Below are 21,473 nucleotides of genomic sequence, written 5' to 3'. Positions count from 1 at the left end.
CTAGAATCGTTTATATTGACTAAGTTGACAAAGCCCTTGGTACGCTCCAACTTAGTAGGCCCACAGGTCAGCCTCCGAAATGGTGCACCCCAGATGTCAGGGGGAGGAATCATTTTTTGGGCGGCCGAAGCTAAGAATATCCGAGATTGAAGAAGAAGCACGACATCCGTTGGATAGACATCCAACGGCCACTGCTGCTAGAACCGTGTGTTGACTATAATAAGTTGACAAAGCCTTGCATACGCGTCAACTTATTTTTTTAGGGGACGCGTCACTTAGTAGGTCCACAAGTGTGTGGCAGAGAACTTATAGCCCATTTGCGTTTTGTAAGAATGTACAACCCATTTTTGAATTCTAATGGAATTTACAACAGCCCATTTACAGTTTGTTAAAAGTACAACCCATTTTCTAGCTAGGACAATGATTAATAATTTCAACCAACCGTTGAAGACAGAATTCAATAAAATTTCCCACATTTTGATGGGATCCAAAATATTTTTATCCCGAATCTAGTCAGATTAAATATAAATTTGTATTACGTAAAAATCCAACGAAACATTGCACGCGCAACAATGAAAATTTAAGATTTTCAAAATCCATAAATAATATTTTATAAACTAATTTCATGTTTGATGCATTTTTTATAGTTACTGCCCAGTTTTTATAATTACATCCCATTTATTATTTTTTAAAGCCCATTTTCCTGGTAAGCCTAATGCATCCCTCCTAGGAAAGATTTGCAGCCCAGCGGGGCGGAGAATAACAAGTTGGCCTTGTGTGGGTATTCCTCAAAAAGACGTATAGCTGGGCTAGCCATTTTCATCTTGAAAAAATTAGTATCTCGGCTGGATATCTGGCCTGGGCTAGACGGGCCACAGCCCGCCCAGTTAATACCCTGCTCTCCTCTGAACAACAACGAAATCATCGCAAAGAAAAACTCTGCAGTGCTCATGCCTCAAAAACACAAATGCTGCTCGAGCTGCTTGGTCCCAGCTGTCGGCCGCACCTTGTGCAATTCTCTTGTTTATATTGACTACATAGGTTGAATATGGTGTGGGACCGTGATGTCAGGAAACCAGGAGAAAGCAAAAAAAAGGTGTACATAATAAGGAGGCACTTGCGTACATACGGCTATGGCCCTAGTGGGTCCCTAGTGTCATCCAGTCAAAATAAAGTCATCTCCTAAATCCTCATGTTCGTTGACGATGTTAACAATGCTCGGCGCCACGGCGAGCGCAACAACTCGAAGGACAATGGAGAGGGCCTCGCGGGCCCTACGGATGGTCTGATACAGCGCCCGCTGCTCATTCAGGAAGCCAGGATCATCGGACACCTACGAGCACCTTCGAGAAACTGAGACGGCATGAAACGGTAAGGCCGCGCTTGGGAGCTTTGGTTTGTTTCAAACCTGTATTAACATACAAGTGTAATTTACTCGTCATCGGAAACAACGTGTAAAATACAGGCGTAATGAAACCGAGGGCCCGAGGTCTGTAAGTAAAACCGGCGGGTTACGCGTGTAATTTGAGAGACCAGTGTATATTTTACGAGCACTGCTATATGGACGACATTACCAGACGATACATGCACGACGTGCGTATCATGCCATCCATGGGCAAGGCTGAAACAGCAGCTAACGGCTGGATTAGCAATCGTCCGAGTGTCGTTCATCGTTTTTATCGTGTGTGAAGTACTTCCGATATTTTACTAGTCGAAATCGACCAACCAAGCGCCTTCGCCCGAGACCATCTGCTTTAATTTACAAGCGTCAGTTTTACAAGCGGTTTTGGTTGGAAAACGACGATCCAATCACGGCCTAATATCATGAGTTGGTCGGAAGATCATATGGTTTCACGTCTAACCTACCCGACTTGTCGTATAGGCTATGAATGAAACATCAGACGATGAACTTCTTAAGCACGGAAACAACAGAAGAGGATGATCTTCTTAACAAGCAAATCACTGGCATTAGATCGACATGCAAAACAATACGAAGCATTATTCTTAGGAGGCACGGTGAACAGCTCGTGATGCCGCATGCCACAACATTCCAAGCTCAACTTTGCAATCAAACACAAGGCCTGGCATTACATAGACAATATTCAGAACAAACTCTTAACACAGGAATATCTCAGCAGAGTAACTATTTACTTCTAAACTGAACACATGAATAGGAAAAAACACTCGACGCTGCTCACAACAAGGGCGTCCCACTCAAAAAATATCAAATGTATGTCTTCTGGCTAACATCAATGAGCAAATTTTGACAAGGTTTTCCAATTCCAATATATTAAACTAACGTCTTCTTGCTAACATCAATGATTAAACTTTGACAAGATTTTCCCATTCAAAATATGTAATGCCTATGATCGTGGAGTCCTGTCGTAGCTTCTTGTACTTGTTTGGGCACTTTTTGCCCAGGGCACTCCACGTGTTGTTAAATTGCCAATGGTCTCTGCAGACTAGTCATGTCACCGGTGTCTAATAATACTCTGTAAAGCTTCTCGGTCATTCCTTCTGTAATGTAGCACAAACAGTGACTGCTTCTTTCTGCAAAGTGGAACGATCAACTGGACCCAGTAATGCAGCAGTTTGCCTTGGACACATTGGCTCCTTTTGTGCAGTTCAACTAAAATCGAAGTCGGAATAAAATCGAGCTTTAATTTTGATATCCCTATAAGCAACAATAGGTATAAGGGAAACAATTACTGAGAAATAACGGTTGATGACTTGTACTCCCAGAAGAAAAGCATTTACTGATCTACTTTATCTTAATGGGAAACAAAGCAGGAGAGTAGCAATTATCCATCAGTGTGATTCATTCATATTGACTGAGACATTATCTTAACAATGCCTTGTTTCAACATGTATAAAGAACGACAAAGCAGAAAATTACCATTCCTAAAACAATGCAACTGATTCATTTTAACAGAGACATTATCTTAACAATACCTTGGTTAAACATGTAGAAAGAACTACAAAGCAGGATAGTACCATTCCTAACAAGTGTTGCAGTTTTGAACTAAGATTCAGTAGTTAATTAATTCTGAGAGTGGCATTGCTTAATTTCACCAGCGGCATTAGATTAACGAAAAGCATAAACAGTTCCAGGGGAGAGTGGGCGCAACAACAGTATGTGCTTCCATCTACTTATAAAGGGGGTGATGCAGAGTTTGTTGTAACAAAGCAACAAGCATCATGTCTGGGTTGGTCCCATTTTTGTTCACTACTTAATGGGAAAAGACAGCAATACAACAGCTTCAATTCAACATTTATTTAAAACAGTACCATTACAAGTAGCACAACATCTCAAAGCACACTGCACAATCATGTGGATGAAGGCCTGTACTGACCTTTCATGAGACGGACAAGATAAAATACGAATCTGCCAACACGAATAGGAAATCCAATCTCGTTTTGTGCAGTTGCACTAAAATCAAGCAAAGTGTTTCGCGTAGCGAAGCAAAATGTCGCAATAGCAACAAGTTGAATAGATATCCCTGTTTAAACAGAGGCAAAAAAGGAATCAATTACTGGCTAATAAAGGAGGATGAAACATGCGGCCACAAAAATGGTAATCCCGCTAATCCCTAACAAGTGTTGCAGTTTTGAAATAAGATTCAGCAGTTAATTCTGAGAGTGGCATCAATTACTGGCTTATAAAGGGGGTGATGCTGAATTTGTTGTAACAAAGCAACAAGCATCATGTCTGGGTTGGTCCCATTTTTGTTCACTACTTAATGGGAAAAGACAGCAATACAATAGCTTCAATTCAACATTTATTTAAAACAGTACCAAAACAAGTAGCACAACATCTCAAAGCACACTGCACATCATGTGGTTGAGACCAAGATTTGAAACAACTCACCACGATGACTGGAAACAAATCTCGATCTCCTTTTGTGCAGTTCCACCAAAATTAAGCAAAGTCACCGGTGTGACATTCAAGTTGAACTGCACAAAACACTCTTAAAACATAAGTGTTTCGAGTAGCGAAGCAAAATGTCACAATAGCAACAAGTTGAATCGATAGCCCTGTTTTAACAGAGGCAAAAAAGGAAACAATTACTTGCCAATAAAGGAGGATGAAACAAATGGTGACAGAAAGAAGCATCTAACTTATCTTGGATGGAAAACAAAGTAGGACAGTAGCATTTCTAAAATGGTTGCATTGATTCATATTAATAGAGACATTCTCTTGAAACAACATTCGTTAAAAAATGTAATTTACTTTTAACAGTGGCATTGCTTCAATTTTTCGGCGGCATTCTTAGATTAACAACAGCAAAATAGCTGTATGGGACATGCCAACACCATGTGCGTCCACACGTATAAATGGGTGATGCAGAGTATGTAGCCAAGCAGCATATATGCGCTGGTCCCATATTTGTTCTCTTTGAACCTTCTTCCTATGTGAGGGCAGCAAATCTAGTCCTGCACAAACTACCCGACCCCCAGTTTCTTTCCCTTTTCGACAAAGAGATCGGTTCCTTACAGATGTGTGTACTGCACTACAGAAATCAGCTACTTTGCCATCTGCCACGGCAGACGGCAAAGGCAGGAATGGCGGACGGCAAAGGTCTTTGCCGTCTGCCGCGGACGGCAAAAGGCTCCGGCAAAGTAAGGATCGGCAAAGAGCTACTTTGCCGTCTGCTTTTGGCGGCTGACGGCAAAGGGACCTTTGCCATCAGCAGCAGACGGCAAAGAAAGCAGACGGCAAAGAAGCAGACGGCAAAGCAACTGGATAGGTTTAGCTCCGTTAGCCGCTAACGGGAGGCTTTGCCGTCAGCCTCCTACAATCACAGACGGCAAAGAAGTTTGTCTGTTTATTAAAATAAATAAACAGTCCAAGTGCAGAGGCTATAAATAAACACAACATTATCCATCCGCACTTTGTTCCAAGAATCGAAGACGAACGGACAAATTTCACAATACAAAATTACAATATTTACACAGAATACATCATCCACACTTTGTTCCAAGAATACATCATCCACGAACGGACAAATTTCACAAATTTCACAATACGAACACGACATTATCCATCCACACTTTGTTCCAAGAACGAACGGACTCCTCTGTGCCCGTGGTCGCCGGAGAAAATAGCAGCCGCGCCCTCTCACTTCTACTCGAGGCCGGGGCCGAGGTTCGAGGCCGGCGGAGGCCGGCGGGGCTGACGGAGCCAGGGCCGACGGAGCCGGGGCCAATGGAGGCCGGCAGGGGAGACGGGGCGCGGAGGCCGCCGCGGTCGACGAGCGACGAGACGCGGAGGCACGCGGGGGCGACGGGCGACGGGGCCGGGGTTCGAGGCCGGCGGGGCTGACGGAGCCAGGACCGACGGAGCCGGGGCCAATGGAGGCCGGCAGGGGAGACGGGGCGCGGAGGCCGCCGCGGTGGACGAGCGACGAGACGCGGAGGCACGCGGGGGCGACGGGCGACGGGGCCGGGGCCGGCGGACGAGAAGGCGGCCAGTGAGGTCGGGGCCGGCAGGCGAGATGGCGGCCAACGAGGTGGTGGAGGGCGCCGGCGGGCCGATGGAGGCCGGCGGGGGCGACGGGTGAAGTGGCCGGGGCCGGCGGTGAAGGGGGAAGTGGACGCGGCCGGTGGAAGAGGTGGTGGCCGGTGAGGCTGGATCCGGCGGGCGAGGTGTTGGCCGGCAAGGCCGGGGGTCAAGGCGGTGGCGGGCGCCGGCTGGCCGGTGTGCCGATTTGGATCGAGAGGGAGAGAAAGGAGAGAGAGATGTGGTGGGGTGAGGTGGGGATAAGGGACAGAGAGAGAGAGATGTGGTGGGGTGAGGTGGGACGTGGTGGGTGCGTGCGTGGGTGTGCGTCCGATGGGGTGTGGGTGGGGATGCCATGTCATCGATCCGCATGATCGATCCAGGTGTTGTGCTTCTTCTTTGCCGTCCGCCCCGGCTTTGCCGTCTGCTATTTGTTCTTTGCCGTCCGCTAGCAGACGGCAAAGGTTGGACATTGCCGTCCGCTAGCAGACGGCAAAAAAGTTAACCTCTTTGCCGTCTGCTGGCAGACGGCAAAGAAGTTGACCTAGCCACGCCGTGCCCCATGGGGCCCACTAGGCTCTTTGCCGTCTGCCTTTTCCCTCTTTGTCGTCAGCCAGCAGACGGCAAAGAGACAGCTGATGGCAAACAGTCTCTTTGCCATCTGCCAGCTCTTTGCCGTCCGCTATCCCAAGGCAGACGGCAAAGAGCCTCTTTGCCATCAGCTAGCAGACGACAAAGAGCTGGCAGATGGCAAAGTAGCAGATTCCAGTAGTGCTGGGTTACCCCCTTTCTCCCTTTTCGACCTACAAAGCGGCTGGATAGCCAGTCTATACTACTTTCCGCCCCTCCTTTCCTCATTGAACCATGTCCTAGATTCTTGCTCCAGCCCACCGCACCCTTCTTTCCTCTTTGAACCAAGACCTAGATTCGACTACAGATCGAAAAAGATCCACATGCAGCTAGAGCAACGACGGTTTCAAAGAAACTTATACCTTAGGGTCGTCGGGATGTGGCAAGGCGTGCAGCGGGAGGCCGGATCTGCCCACACTACGTACGGCAGCGAGGAAGAAGGGGTCGGTGGCCCTCCCGCACAGGCGTTGGGTGAAAGAGAACAGCGCAGCCGGCAGTGGATTGCCTCCCTCGCCGAAGGCGATAGAGTGAATGCTGCACCTCCTCCCCTTCCCGGTGCGACGGGATACAAACGCCTCCTTCACCAGCTGTGAGGGGGGAGAGAGAGACAAGAGGCCAACGCAGTCTTGTTTAGATCTGGTGAAGAGAGGGTGAGAGACTGTGAATATAGCAAACCCTAGCAAATGAACGCTGAGCCTCCAACGTGTAACATATATGTAGTGCGGCGAGCGTGTGGAGAGTGCAAACCCTAGCGAACAAGCGCCGAGGCTCCCACTTATATATATATACTACTGTAGTACGGACTGAGCTCCGGTGCCTTCACTGCACCTGCTTTTGGCTGTATGACAGGTGAGCCAGCCACATTTTGGGCCCACCTATCATAAATCCAAAGGCAGGTGCACTAAGTCAATGAAGCTACGTCCATATAGTACTCTTGTGTATACGACTAATATATAGTGGAGTGGTTTTTTTATTCTCTCCATAACAATCGTTTTAAATTGTGTAAGTACGAAACGAAACTCTTTATTTAATGTACAGTGAAGAAAACTAGTACTACTTCCGATGAACTAACGATCCACGCCCACGCGTCCTGGTCGCACTTCCTGTCCTTCACGTGTGGTACACTACCCTCCCTTAAGTGAACAACCACACATGCGCCAAATTATCGGAAACGTGTGAGAGTGTGTACAAATAAAGAATTTTAATTTCAATTATCGGAAAGGTTTGAGAGTATTACAATGTTTGACTTTAGTCAAATCTAATATGCGGAGTAAATAAAAATGGAGGGCTACTACGTCCATCCGGGTTTTTAGTCCGCACCATTTTTTAAATCAAAGTTAATAGCTGGACAAATAAAATTACAGGGGAGCTGGAGACAAAGTTGTGAGAAGGCTTAGAAATCAATACAAAACTTATGCTCTTAGTACCAACGTCGATCCTTCTTCGAGGAAACATTTGGTTCATAGCCAATTGTGTGATAAAATTGCACCAACGTGAAAGACGACTGCGTCTCCAACGCAACCAAGGTGAACTGACAAAGGATATCATCTTTGTGCGTAACAAGCAAAGAGCACTGATGGAAGACAACTTTTTTTCATTGAAAATCGATCAGCTTCACCAGCCGACGCAACCATGAGGCGCAACCATGAGCATCGATAGGTCATCGTGGTGATGCATCATCCATTTGGCATCAAGTTTGGGTGAGGCACCTATGAAGTTTGACAAATCCTCACTGTGGTATGTTTCTTCTCAGTAATCAAGCTCGAGGAAGGAAGAACCACGTGCCAGAGGATAGTGAGGCGGAACAACAATGGCCATCCAATTTTGTGCAGTTCCACTAAAATTCAGGAAGACATGCCTGGCTATGGAGACACGCATCGCTGTTTCCAAAAATATAAAAAAGGGTTAGCAACGACATCTCAATTGTCAATAAGAATGAATGAAAAGTACACCAACAAACAGAAGCATCAGGTCGCGAGAGTCGTCGCGCACAGACACATAGACATAGACATGCATATCCGTGTTTACGTAAAATTCCATTTCCATCTCCATCTCCAATCATATTTGTCCAACTGGCACATTATTTACGTTGTTAATTATATACGCAGCAATATTAACGTACAACATCTCTTGTTTGCAGACGTCCGGACCGCTGCCACGGCCGGTCCTGACCAACCCGAACCCTCTTCATCACCCGCGCGTGCTTCTCGCTCGAAACGGTCAGTGCCGCATTCATGCCCGGCCAGAGCGGACGCGACCTCTCACTGGCGCCGGCATTGAAGCGGCGCGCCGGCCGAGAGAGCGTCGCCCGCGCCGCTTCCGGGTGCACGCGGCTGCTCCGCGTTCAAAGGTCGCAATAGCCGGCTACAACATGCATGTAAAAAGTTCTTGGGAGTCCGTGCTACAGCTAGCTGTCCTCCCCCAACTCGTCAATCTCTTCCAATAGTGCTAGTACTCCATGGCGCGATCCATCGACAAGCAGGCGACAAAGTTATCGTATACTCGGTTTGCGGTGAGTGGCATGCCAAGCGACCGTGTGGGGTCGAGCCATGGAGGAGGGTGAGACACGAACACGACAGACGTGATTTAAACGTTGGTTTTGCTCGATGGCGCGATCCAACGAAACGAAACGTTGGTTTCTCTCCGTTTGCATTTTTTCTCCGGAAAAACGGAAACTTTCCACTCCATTTTCATTCCTATTCCAAGGTTGCCCCGTTACAACATTCCATCAAATACAAAGGAAAACTAACACGCATGCTGATGCATCTCAATGATTCACAGATCATAGCCAATATTTACTTCACAACTAAAGAAAAAAGTTGTGAGAGCGTGTACGAAAGAAAAACTACTGATGGGGTCACTACGACTTAAACCCTAAACCCTAAACATGATTTAATTTCCTGGCCAGGTAGAACCTGTCGAAGGAAAGACGGCTGGCACCCTTGGATCATACGATGCTTTTGTGCAGTTCCACTAAAATCGACCTGAGCATCCCTGATGGCAAAGATATTGAAGAAGTGTGATTAGAATAATAGTACTGGCACTAGTTCATGAGACATAAACTCATCACAAGTAGAAGCCGGTAGAAGTAGAGAAAGATCGACATGGAGATGGAGCTACGGCAGTGGAGCAAGCCGGCTCCAAAAGGAAGATGGACTACCTGGGACGTCGGGCTGTAGCTAGAAGGGCGGTTGGGACGCGGCATCGGCCCATACCGCGGTGACCCCCGATTGGGACGCACCGACTGTGGGTTTTCTCCCTCGCCGATGTCGACCGCGTCTACGCAGAACATTGTTCCCTTCCCCCAGCTGCGGGATCAGGCCCGTCGTTCTATGCTTGTGAAGAGAGCAACCTAAGCAAGCAGGCTTGTAGCTTAGGCTCCTGCTAGTGTATATATAGTGGTTTTCTTTTTCTCTCCATATCAACCATTTTATATTGCGTACGTGTCATTCAAGAGTGAAATGATGGTTGCTTCTTCCGACTAACTTACTGTGTGATTTGACTGCTCCTTAGTGGCCCCTACACGTACTCCCCCTACGTGTATGCAACAGTCACACACACACATGGACGCAAAAACGCGCGCGACACCCTAATGCATGCATGTCCGAGCACACGATTGAACACACACGGTCACGCTCAAGTGCTCAACCTACACGTGCGTGCACACACATACTCAGTCAGGGTGAGCTAGTGACCGTATAAACACCAGAAAATATATATATTGAGCGCAATGAGCGTATTATGAAGTCCACGGACCGTATTTTTACAAATATACAGTGACAGACAGTGTATTTATCTCGTTTGAAATTAAGCCATATTAATCGGAGAGGAGGCAGTATGGACTAGCATTACTTTGCTGTGTCCCGTCAACTTGCCGAACGAGGAGAAGGTTGCAAGATGGGAGAAGCTTGCGCGCGGTGGCTCGCAGGACAAGGAGAAACTTTTGACTAATGCAAGCTCTCCCTCGCTCAGGCGGTGGACGTGCAACAGTTAATTCGGTGTCAGATTGCGAGAAGCATACACTATACTACTAGTGCTATTATTGTTCGACTTCCCGAATAGGCGAACAACCAAGCGCAAAGTTTACTAGTACTACTACTATAGTCTATAAAGGTACGTACTATACCAGTACTAGGAACCGGATGGAGGAGCATCTGCACTCTTATTATAATTTTAAAATGTGATAAAGCAATCTTCAACACATTTGGTTCTCTTCGAGGGTTCTCGCATGTGATAATGGAAGTTGATTGCATGGAACACTCGCCACAATTCTCGCTTAATTCTGGCTCATATCCTGTTACAAATAGTAGCGCTTGGTAATATTTCCTCTTTTTTTTGTTATTCAGCATGTAAACAGGCCAGCAAACCTTGCGGCGCATCTTCGTGCGAACCGTGCTTGCTGCACTTTGAATGTGGCCGAGAGCTGGCTTGATGAAACACCTCGCTTCCTACTTCTTTTTTGCGGGGTACCTCGCTTCCTAGTGACCAGTGTTTTGGCTGATCGTCCTAAGAATGCTTATATATGAATAAAGCTCTCTCATTTACCCGCAAAAAAGATTAAGCCATATTAACCGGAAAGGAGGGAGTATGGACTAGCACTACTTTTTGGTGTGTCCCGTCAACTCGCAGAACGAGGAGAAGCTTGCAGGACAAGGTGAAGCTCGCTTACGCCTTTTGACTAATGCAACCTACCCTCGGTGGACATGCATCAGTCCATTCGGTGTCAGATTGTCAGAGGCATACACTGTAGTACCCAACATGCGGAGTACCATCATTGTTCGACTTCACGAAGGGGCGAAGAGCCAAGCACAGTAGTACGAGTAGTACTACTACTAGAACCGCATGGTGGAGCGTCTGTACTCTTATTTTTTTATCTCTGATAAAGTACACGTTTATTCCGGAGAAGGGCGGAAAACAGCAACCCAACATGTAATGAATGAATCGATCAACCAACCATGCTCGAATATATCTTGGCCTCCGTGCGAGCCCGTCTGTGTGTTCTCGCTCCTCGTCTCTCTCAAGGAACGGCGGGTTTGCTCACACTCCTGTCCCACATGTCAGTGATATGCCAAGAGGAGGTGCGTTGACCAACTGGCCATACGCGTACTTGGTTTTGCACCTTCATACTACTCCCTCCGTCACAGTTTACAGGGCGCGCTTCATTATGATGCATTTCTCTCAATGCATTTCCACCACCAGAGAGACTTTAGACGCGTTTGGTTTAATGCTCAATTAATTAGGGCGTGGTAACCGCAATCAAGTCCACAATTTTCTCTCCATGTACTGTACTACTACGGAGTGGAGTAAGTGCATGCATGTGTGTACCCGGGGTGGAAACACTGCATGCATTGTGTACGCATTATTCCCTCTAGTAATAGACGCCGTGCTATAACTACCAATGCTATTTTTCAGGCCGATCGCTAGTCGTCTTGGTCTCACATATTTTTTCTTTTCTGAAGCGCGCTGTATAAACAGTGACAGATGGAGTAGTATGAGCGGATTCAAAGAAGAGCGTATTGATGGTTGCTTCTTCAGAGCAACTTACAGTGGGAAAGGTGGGGCTTATGATTTGACTGCTCATTACTCACTATTAATGCGGCGCAACGACCGGGCTGAGTCTTCCATGCGGTTGTGCACTACCCCCTCGGTTCTTAAATATACTCCGGAGTATTTGTCTTTCTAGAGATTTCACCGAGTGACTACTCAAATATTTGTCTTTTTAGAGATTTCAAATGGACTGGCACATACGGATGTATATAGACATATTTTAGAGTGTAGATTCACTCATTTTGCTCCGTATGTAGTCACTTGTTGAAATCTCTAGAAAGACGAATATAATATTTAGGAACGGAGGGAGTACACATACGAAGCAAAATGAGTGAATCTACACTCTAAAATATGCCCGTTTGAAATTTGTAAAAAGACAAATATTTAGGAACGAAGGAGTATAATTTTGTGCATGGCACATGGACCCGGATGATGAAGAGGCTTCTGGCAATGCTATCAAGCTTCCATCATTTGTTTACATAATTGACGTACTATACAAATAATTTTCCAGCAACATGAAATTGTACAATGGTGTGAGCTTTCAGCTTTTGTTTCGCATGTCTTGCCATCGATGCTCTTTCGGAAACAATAAAAAACTAACTTCCTTGCTAATGCATGTCAATTATTAGCAGATCAGAGCTAATAATTACATCACAACTGAAGACAGAGTTGTGACAAGGTGTTAAATTAAAATTGGTCCATGCTTTCATTGGCAGCAACGTCCCCCAGCTCTGTCTAAATCAACAAGGCATGTTGGGAAAAAAGTAGCTGTCTGGAGCATGCAACATTTCGATCATTTTGTGCAGTTCCACTAAAATAGAGCTGAGCGTCCCTGTTCCAAAGATATTAAGTGTGATTACGATAATAGAGGACTGCTGATGAAACAATAAGCACACAAATAGAAGCCGGTCACCTTTGCAGTCTCTCTTAAGACTAACTAGTTGGAGAAGATTAGGCTTGGAGTTGGATGAGGAGGATAGAGCAAAACCAATCTCCCTTTGTGAAGTCGCACTGAAATGTAGAGACGTTGCCCGTGTGACATTTTAGTACAACTGCACAAAACACTCTTAAGAAAAAAGTGATTTGTGCAGTTCACCAAAAGGTCGCAATAGCAACGAGTAGAAAGGAAACAATTAATGGCCAATAACAGTTGATGACACATGCGACGACAAAAAAGAAGCATATTCCTTGTCCTAAGGGAAGATAACAACACGGTTGTGTTTGTCTAAAACGGTGTGAGGACGAGAATGCAATATGGAAAGTATGCCGGACGAGCTACGTTTTGGGCAAAGAACTATGGAAGATCCACATGTAGCGACGTGGGAAGACGGGCAGTGGAGCAAGGACGGAGGGGATACCTGGAGGTCGTAACTAGGTGAGCGGCGGCGGGCGGAATCTGCGAGCAGGTGACGTAGGCCCTGCCGCGCTGGAGCTTGGTCAGAGAGAACGGCGTGTACCGCAGATCGGGACGTGCTGCCTCGGCGCCGTCAAACGGAGAAACGATGCACTTCCTCCCTTTCCCCTGGCGGACGGGATGCGGCCGGATCAGTGACCAACGGTGAGAGAGAGAGAGAGGCCACCGCACTCCCTTTCACTGTCAGGACCGGTTTTTCGGGATATTAATTCTCCAGAAAATGGCCCTTGTGCTCACCAGCCCCAGGATTACTGTTAGCTGATGAGGCACCAACTTGATACAGAAATTCCAAGCAAAGTACAAAATATGTAGTACAAGACCATCGTGGCCTATGAGTACAACACTTGGTTTCTAGTGGTTGATGGCGGAAGCGGTTTGTGGTTCATCTGCGTCAATGGGACTCCATTTCCCACAAGAACAGCCGACCAGGATAACTCCTATCTTCGCGAGGCTGCTATCACCTTTACATGGGTTCCGGGGCTGTCGTCGTAACGCTCTTCTCCACGCAAGAAATCTGGCCAAGACAATAGCCAGGGACAAGCCAGTGAGTACGTTTGAATGTACTCGCAAACATCAAGAACACGGGTATAATATATCAAGGGGTAAACATACTCCAAAATATTCTATGATCATAACGTCTGTGACGAAATGAACGAAGTCCATGAGGTACGCATGCGGGTAAAATATGAATATGCAATACGGGAGTAGAAATGGAATGCACTGATCGAGTGTCTGAAGCGACGCCTCGAAAGGATAATAAGATAAATCATGCCTCGGTCGGGCGTCTGAGCGACACCACATAAAGGGCTTATAAAGAATAAATAAATAACAAGCATGCCGCAGTCGGGCGTCTGAGCGACACCACATAAAGGGCTTATAAAGAATAAATAGATAACAAGCATGCCACAGTCGGGCGTCTAAGCGACACCACATAAAGGGCTTATAAAAAATAAATAAATGACAACATGCCGCAGTCGGGCGTCTGAGCGACACCACATAAAGGGCTTATAATATAAAGAAAATAGCAGGCATGCCATAGTCGGGCGTCTATGTGGCACCACATAAAGGGCTTATAATAGAATAGTTGCAGTGAGTATCCATGAGGTAGCACCGTCCCAGGGATACTCAATAATTCAAGTAAAGTAACTGGTTAGTCCACAATAATAAAAATCATAATCCTCATGTGTCACAGGTCATAATCAATGTTCTGGTTTAGCATTTTTTTCCTCCGAAGACCGACACTTGACCCATCCCAGACTGTAGTCCTTAACCATGGACACGGCTATTCGAATAGATGTATAATCTCTGCAGAGGGTGTACTCTTTACCCACGGGTAACGGATTTCTTTAGTCCATCAGGACTAATTCCGTCTACGGTCTTTTAATTGAAAACACGCCTGACCTGCACACACCAGCTTAACTTACCAGTGTCTAGAATCACCCACGACACCTGTCAAGCAAAACTCTAAGTGGGGAGGCTACAACCTCGACGTAGCATGGGATCACAAAATTTATACCGCGCGCAAACTAGGGGAGCTACCCCTTCGGCTACAACCGAAACACCCATGCCCCCTGACCAGATGACTGGCTTTAATCCATGGCCATGGGACCCTCATCACGGCCTCTCTGTACGGTGTGTGCTAGAAAGGGGTTGACAACTTACTGAACCGTACCCTACCTATGGCAGGGACAAGTGGTAGTACGAAGCAAGTATGGGTGTTACTGGACAAGACTCGATCTATGGCCGACTCAGGAGGTTCAAGTATTCCCTGTATGATTAGCATAACAAAATATTTCCATTAACAGATAAACTCACCACTCCTCAAGCCTCACCATGCCATACCGGACATACTCGTCTCGACAAGGAAGTTGGGACAAGCTCGTGTCTACCCAAGACCGCGACTTTCCCAGCTTCCTTCCGGTATGCATGAGAAGTTTACGAGGATGATTACCATCACCAACATATCCATTTCTTACAGCAAAGCATCTCCATTATGCACGCATGCGTATGAATTTATCGTCACATAAAATAACGTATGATCCAAGTCAAGGTGGTGTTGTAACCGTGTCAACAACACACAAAAATATTATGCCAGAGTTCAGAATGCTTGCCTTTAGGTTGTGGAGAGGAAGTGTGCATTCCAAAACTTTTTGAAAGATTCTTCTCTCTCCATTTCCTATTTTGTAAAATATCCAAATAACATATATTTCAAAAACAGTACAAAACGTTGTCCTAAATATTTTTGAAATAAATCTTAAAATAAACTAGATGAAATTTGAGAGAGGAAGGAAAAAGAATCAACTCATTTGGAGTTTTATTTTAAAAGATATAGCCAGTCAAAGTTCTGTTTTTAATAAAACCAGAAAAGAAAACGTTTCGGGGGAAAATACGCTTTCGAAGCAGAGGAGACGTACTCGGGACTTTGCGCTTCCACTAAAGCCAGCGTGGGTGGCGCGTGGGTCACTGACAGTGGGTCCAAGGGGCCCACTGGTCAGGTTTGACTAGTCCCCCTCTCCCTCCTCTCTCTCTGCCCGAGCGGAGGCGGGACTCCGGCGATCGCCGTCGACGAACGGCAGCTCCCCACGAGGCCCCGAGGGCAGGGATGGATACGCAGTCTAGGGCGGTCCTCTCGGTGAGCGCTAGGCAGGTGGGGACGGAGGAAGTCACCGGCGGCGAGCTCCGCCGCGGACGGTGGTTCGGGAGCAAATGGGGCTTCGGGCTATGGTGGTCCTTGGTCGAGGCTGAGGCGCTGGGCAGCTCCGCAAGACCATGGGGAGACGAGTGGTGGTGTTGGATGGACGGGGGAGGGTCTGGTTGCGACGCATTGCACTGGATTGTGGCGGCGACCGAACTGGCCGGAGACGGGGAAGAAAGCTTCCCGACGTCGATTGCTGGGTGTTGGGGGCACTAGGGGGATAGAACGAGGTTGCCTGAGTGCTTGGTCGAGCTCGGGGTCCCCTTATATAGGCGTTCAAGGTCGGTCCCGCGGCGGCCGTGGATAGGATCGCCGGCGACCGCTGTTCTGTAGCTACAGGACGACGTGGCGGCGACGAGCGTGTGACGACGAGCTTGTGGATAGGCTCGGGCTGTTCCCAGGGGCAGCTGGCGCGCGCGGGTGGCTTGGGCGGCGCCGTCCATGGCAGAGCCCGCTGCCGACGCCGGTGTGCTGCCAAAGGAGCCCTGAAGGCGGCGCTGTAGGGTGCCAGGGTGGCTTGGAGGGTTCTGGCGAGTGGGCGAGGGCAGGGCGTGGCTCTGCAGGCGAGCAAGGGCCAGGGGTGCGACGCGGCGACCCGTGCGCACGCACGTGCAAAACGCGCGCTCTGGCCGCGCCCAGAGCATGCACGCCAGGTGCTCGACGAAAAGCCAGCGCGTGCTAGTGGGCTAGGGTGATGCTAGGGATCAGCAGGCCTGGGTTAGCGGTGGCTAGGAGACTAGTGGACATGCTGGATGGGTCAGGGGCTCAAGTTCACAATGCAACTAATGAGCATGCCAAACCTGTCCATGAACACAAGGTGTTCGACAGAATGCCATGGGCATCTAGGCAACTCTTGGGGTGGCCAAAATCTCCAGACCCTAGTCTCTTTAGTAGCTAAAGAAGGTGGTAAGGTTAGTTTGGCAAAAACAGAAACTTGTTGGTGCAAGTTTCTGAGAAAACCAGTTTTGGGCAGAAACTAAAAGCTATCATTGCATGCACTAAAAATCCTCCAATGGGTCCAATCTCCTGGACTCAAGGGTTTTGCAGGGTGGTCTACAAGCAGGAAAAAGCTCATGGGCACTAGAGCAAAATAAAATAGGGCTGCAGTACAAATCACCAAACTGGACCAGAATGAAAATGAGGTTGATTCACTCAAATTTTTCAAAGAACATCACTGGGTTTTTGCATGAAGTTGAATTGTGTGCATCTACTGACATCTCCAAACACTTGGAAGAATTTTTAGGGAAATATTTAAATAGGTTGTAGTGCAAAAATACCTACTGGACCAGATTTGAAAAATTGATGTAGAGCTCAAAATCTCCAATGACCAAAGAATATTTTTGCATAAAGGTGATGTGGAAACATCACATGACATCCCCAAATTTTGGTGAAAATTTTAAATGCATTTATCAAATGGTTGCAGTGCAACAGAGGCTCCAAATATATGAAAAATCATTTTAAAAGAATAAAGCTCATGAAAAACAATTATGCAAATAAATCCACTGATAAAGATATGTTTTTTATAAAGAGAGCATACAAGTCCAATAATACTTTTGGAAAGTTTCCACTTGAGGTAAAAACCCACAATATTAAAGAGAAGAGGGGTTTCTGAAATCAAAGATAAATCCAGAAAACAAAAATTTTAATTTCCTGGCAAAATTTTAATTAATAAAACAAGGTCAAAATTTTGGGGGTGTTACAACACTACCCCCCTTAAGAAAAATCTCGTCCTCGAGATTTGCTAAGGGTTGTTTTAAAAATAATACTCCCATTAGTTGAAACCAAGAGTTTGCTCATAGCACAAACTTAGGGTACAATCATAAGCTGCAACACACAAATAAACATAGCTATGATGTTTACAATGAAAACGTCATATGGATAGGGTCCCGAGAGAACGTCTCTGGTACTGGGGCGCACTCTTCCTCTATCGGGGGAAGCGGGTTGACCAGTCGATGAACACGTCTCTCCTGGTCGGGCCTTAGTGGTCTGCCGATGGCGATCTGAGGATTTAAATCAGCAAGGCTCTGGAGATAACCCATTACCCGCTGAGTTAAACGCTCCTGAGCGATAACATACTGGGCAAGGTTGGCCAGTACTGGATCTCTCTCAATTCGCCCACCGGGAAAAGATGCTACTTCTCCGTGTGCTGCACGACTCGGAAAATAATAATACCCTCGTTCGCTGGCATAGTGTACCGCGAATCGAAGACGAGCAAGCGCTTCGTACGCAGCAGCTTCTATGGCCATATGCGGAGTCTGCATGGATTTCCCCACGAAGGAGACTTCCGTTGGGTCTTGGTTTGGGTTTGCGGGAGGGATGTGCACCACTGCCCAATATTTCGAGGTGGATGGGGTGATCCTCGATTTGAGCAACTCGTACTGGGGTGGATGGATGGCACTCATGGTACTGCATGTAAAGTCCCACAATAATTTAACAAAACTACCCGGGGTTGCGGCTGGAGTTCTCAGATAAATACTGGGGGTCGGCATGGCAACGAAATGGCTGTGCGGGTTGTGCACATGGTGAGGGGTACTTGGTAAGGTCACGAGGTGGCCTTTTATATAGCATTGGGGCTGGGGTATTTTCCGTGGCGAAGGGTAACTGGTTTGGGGGGTCGGGGTCAATGCCACAGATACACATATCTTATAAATGTGACGCATACTGTGGGTGTCGTCGGGTGGTTTTGGTAGCTGCGCCCGGAATTTAAAAATGTAACTGTACGCTAACGTACATATGCCTGGCTACTATTCCAAAATAGGGGCGCACAAGCAGACAACATTTAATAAGGGTGATACAGGATCACACAATTACAAGGCGTAGAAATATTATGGCTCGTTACTACTCGAGCGACTTAGTCTACTTCGTTAATATCTAAGCGGGCTTGTCTAGTGGACGTCGAAGCTTCCCCACGGTTTTCACCGTCGGGATTAGCCGGATGAGGTTGAGGGGCTGCAAGGTCGGGGTAGCGATGATGACCATCGCGGGGGTTGTTGGCCACAATTCCGTTGGAGCGTGTTCCCAAAAGGCGACGAAGCGCTTCTGGGGACATCAAAGCATTTTGGTCGATGGCTGGGGCAGACCTCAAGGGCTCGATCGGGTGTCCGAACAGCACGACTGGGTTGTCGGCGTCGGGCTCCACTTCTCCTCTCGCCGGGGCTCGGCAAACCAGTTCTCCACGAGCTGCTATCAGATCAAGGGTGATTTGATCGAACAGTTCCTCTAGTGCACTTACATAGCGTACCAGATGCAACAATGCAGGATCCGTCTCGTGATCTCCGTTGGCAACCTGGGGCGGCCTACCGTACCCGTCACGGCTAGGGTAGTAGTAGAACGAGCGACAGTTAACTCTGGGCGACAAGTGCCGGAGTTGGACTATAGCTTCTCGAGCTGCCAGTTGGATGGCTTGTGGCTCAAAGGAAGTTGTCCTTCCAGTGAACCTGTAGGGGCATTCTGGTGATAGACCCCTACCATAGATGTGTACAGTGGCCCAGAATTGACGGCTCTCACCGCTCATGAGTCCTTGGTACACAACATATTCTGGGGGCTCTTCTAATGCATACGCACGGCGGGTGAGGTTTGCGAGCACGTTCACAAAACCTCCAAGGTTGGTGGCTGTGGTCTCATTGTGAACAATGGGGCCAGGCATCGAGGCTTGGTTTGGAAAAGAGGTTGTGCTGTGCTGGGTTGAGGCTAGCGTGCCCTTTTTATAGAAAAGGGGAACGGAGTCTTCCTTCGCACGCTTGCGAATGAGACATGTTAGGTGTCGGTCACTGGCGCGTGATCGACAGGCTAGGCTGATAGGTTGGGCACCGACTGCCAAAAGCGTCGGGGTCACCGTGTGGCTATCTTACACGAGAAGCTTGGCCGGGGTTAGGTTAAGGTCTGGTGGGTTGGTTAACCTAGGTTTATTGACCTGGCTAAGATAGGGTTAGCCAATGGTCAGCCTGGCTCTGATACCAAGATTGTCAGGACCGGTTTTTCGGGATATTAATTCTCCAGAAAATGGCCCTTGTGCTCACCAGCCCCAGGATTACTGTTAGCTGATGAGGCACCAACTTGATACAGAAATTCCAAGCAAAGTACAAAATATGTAGTACAAGACCATCGTGGCCTATGAGTACAACACTTGGTTTCTAGTGGTTGATGGCGGAAGCGGTTTGTGGTTCATCTGCGTCTATGGGACTCCATTTCCCACAAGAACAGTCGACCAGGATAACTCCTATCTTCACGAGGCTGCTATCACCTTTATATGGGTTCTGGGGCTGTCGTCGTAACGCTCTTCTCCACGCAAGAAATCTGGCCAAGACAATAGCTAGGGACAAGCCAGTGAGTACGTTTGAATATACTCGCAAACATCAAGAACACGGGTATAATATATCAAGGGGTAAACATACTCCGAAATATTCTATGATCATAACGTCTGTCACGAAATGAACGAAGTCCATGAGGTACGCATGCGGGTAAAATATGAATATGCAATACGGGAGTAGAAATGGAATGCACTAATCGAGTGTCTGAAGCGACGCCTCGAAAGGATAATAAGATAAATCATGCCTCGGTCGGGCGTCTGAGCGACACCACATAAAGGGCTTATAATCAATAAATAAATAACAAGCATGCCGCAGTCGGGCGTCTGAGCGACACCACATAAAGGGCTTATAAAGAATAAATAGATAACAAGCATGCCGCAGTCAGGCGTCTAAGCGACACCACATAAAGGGCTTATAAAGAATAAATAAATGACAACATGCCGCAGTCGGGCGTTTGAGCGACACCACATAAAGGGCTTATAATATAAAGAAAATAGCAGGCATGCCACAGTCGGGCGTCTATGCGGCACCACATAAAGGGCTTATAATAGAATAGTTGCAGTGAGTATCCAGGAGGTAGCACCGTCCTAGGGATACTCAATAATTCAAGTAAAGTAACTGGTTAGTCCACAATAATAAAAATCATAATCCTCATGTGTCACAGGTCATAATCAATGTTCTGGTTTAGCATTTTTTTCCTCCGAAGACCGACACTTGACCCATCCCAGACTGTAGTCCTTAACCATGTACACGGCTATTCGAATAGATGTATAATCTCTGCAGAGGGTGTACTCTTTACCCACGGGTAACGGATTTCTTTAGTCCATCGGGACTAATTCCGTCTACGGTCTTTTAATTGAAAACACGCCTGACTTGCACACACCGGCTTAACTTACCGGTGTCTGGAATCACCCATGACACCTGTCAAGCAAAACTCTAAGTGGGGAGGCTACAACCTCGACGTAGCATGGGATCACAAAATTTATACCGCGCGCAAACTAGGGGAGCTACCCCTTCGGCTACAACCGAAACACTCATGCCCCCTGACCGGATGACTAGCTTTAATCCATGGCCATGGGACCCTCATCACGGCCTCTCTGTACGGTGTGTGCTAGAAAGGGGTTGACAACTTACTGAACCGTACCCTACCTACGGCAGGGACAAGTGGTAGTACGAAGCAAGTATGGGGGTTACTGGACAAGACTCGATCTATGGCCGACTCAGGAGGTTCAAGTATTCCCTGTATGATTAGCATAACAAAATATTTCCATTAACAGATAAACTCACCACTCCTCAAGCCTCACCATGCCATACCGGACATACTCGTCTCGACGAGGAATTTGGGACAAGCTCGTGTCTACCCAAGACCGCGACTTT

This window comes from Triticum aestivum, chromosome 6D (genome assembly GCF_018294505.1).
Source record: "Triticum aestivum cultivar Chinese Spring chromosome 6D, IWGSC CS RefSeq v2.1, whole genome shotgun sequence".
Lineage (NCBI taxonomy): Eukaryota > Viridiplantae > Streptophyta > Magnoliopsida > Poales > Poaceae > Triticum > Triticum aestivum.
This window is presented reverse-complemented; position numbering follows the sequence as displayed.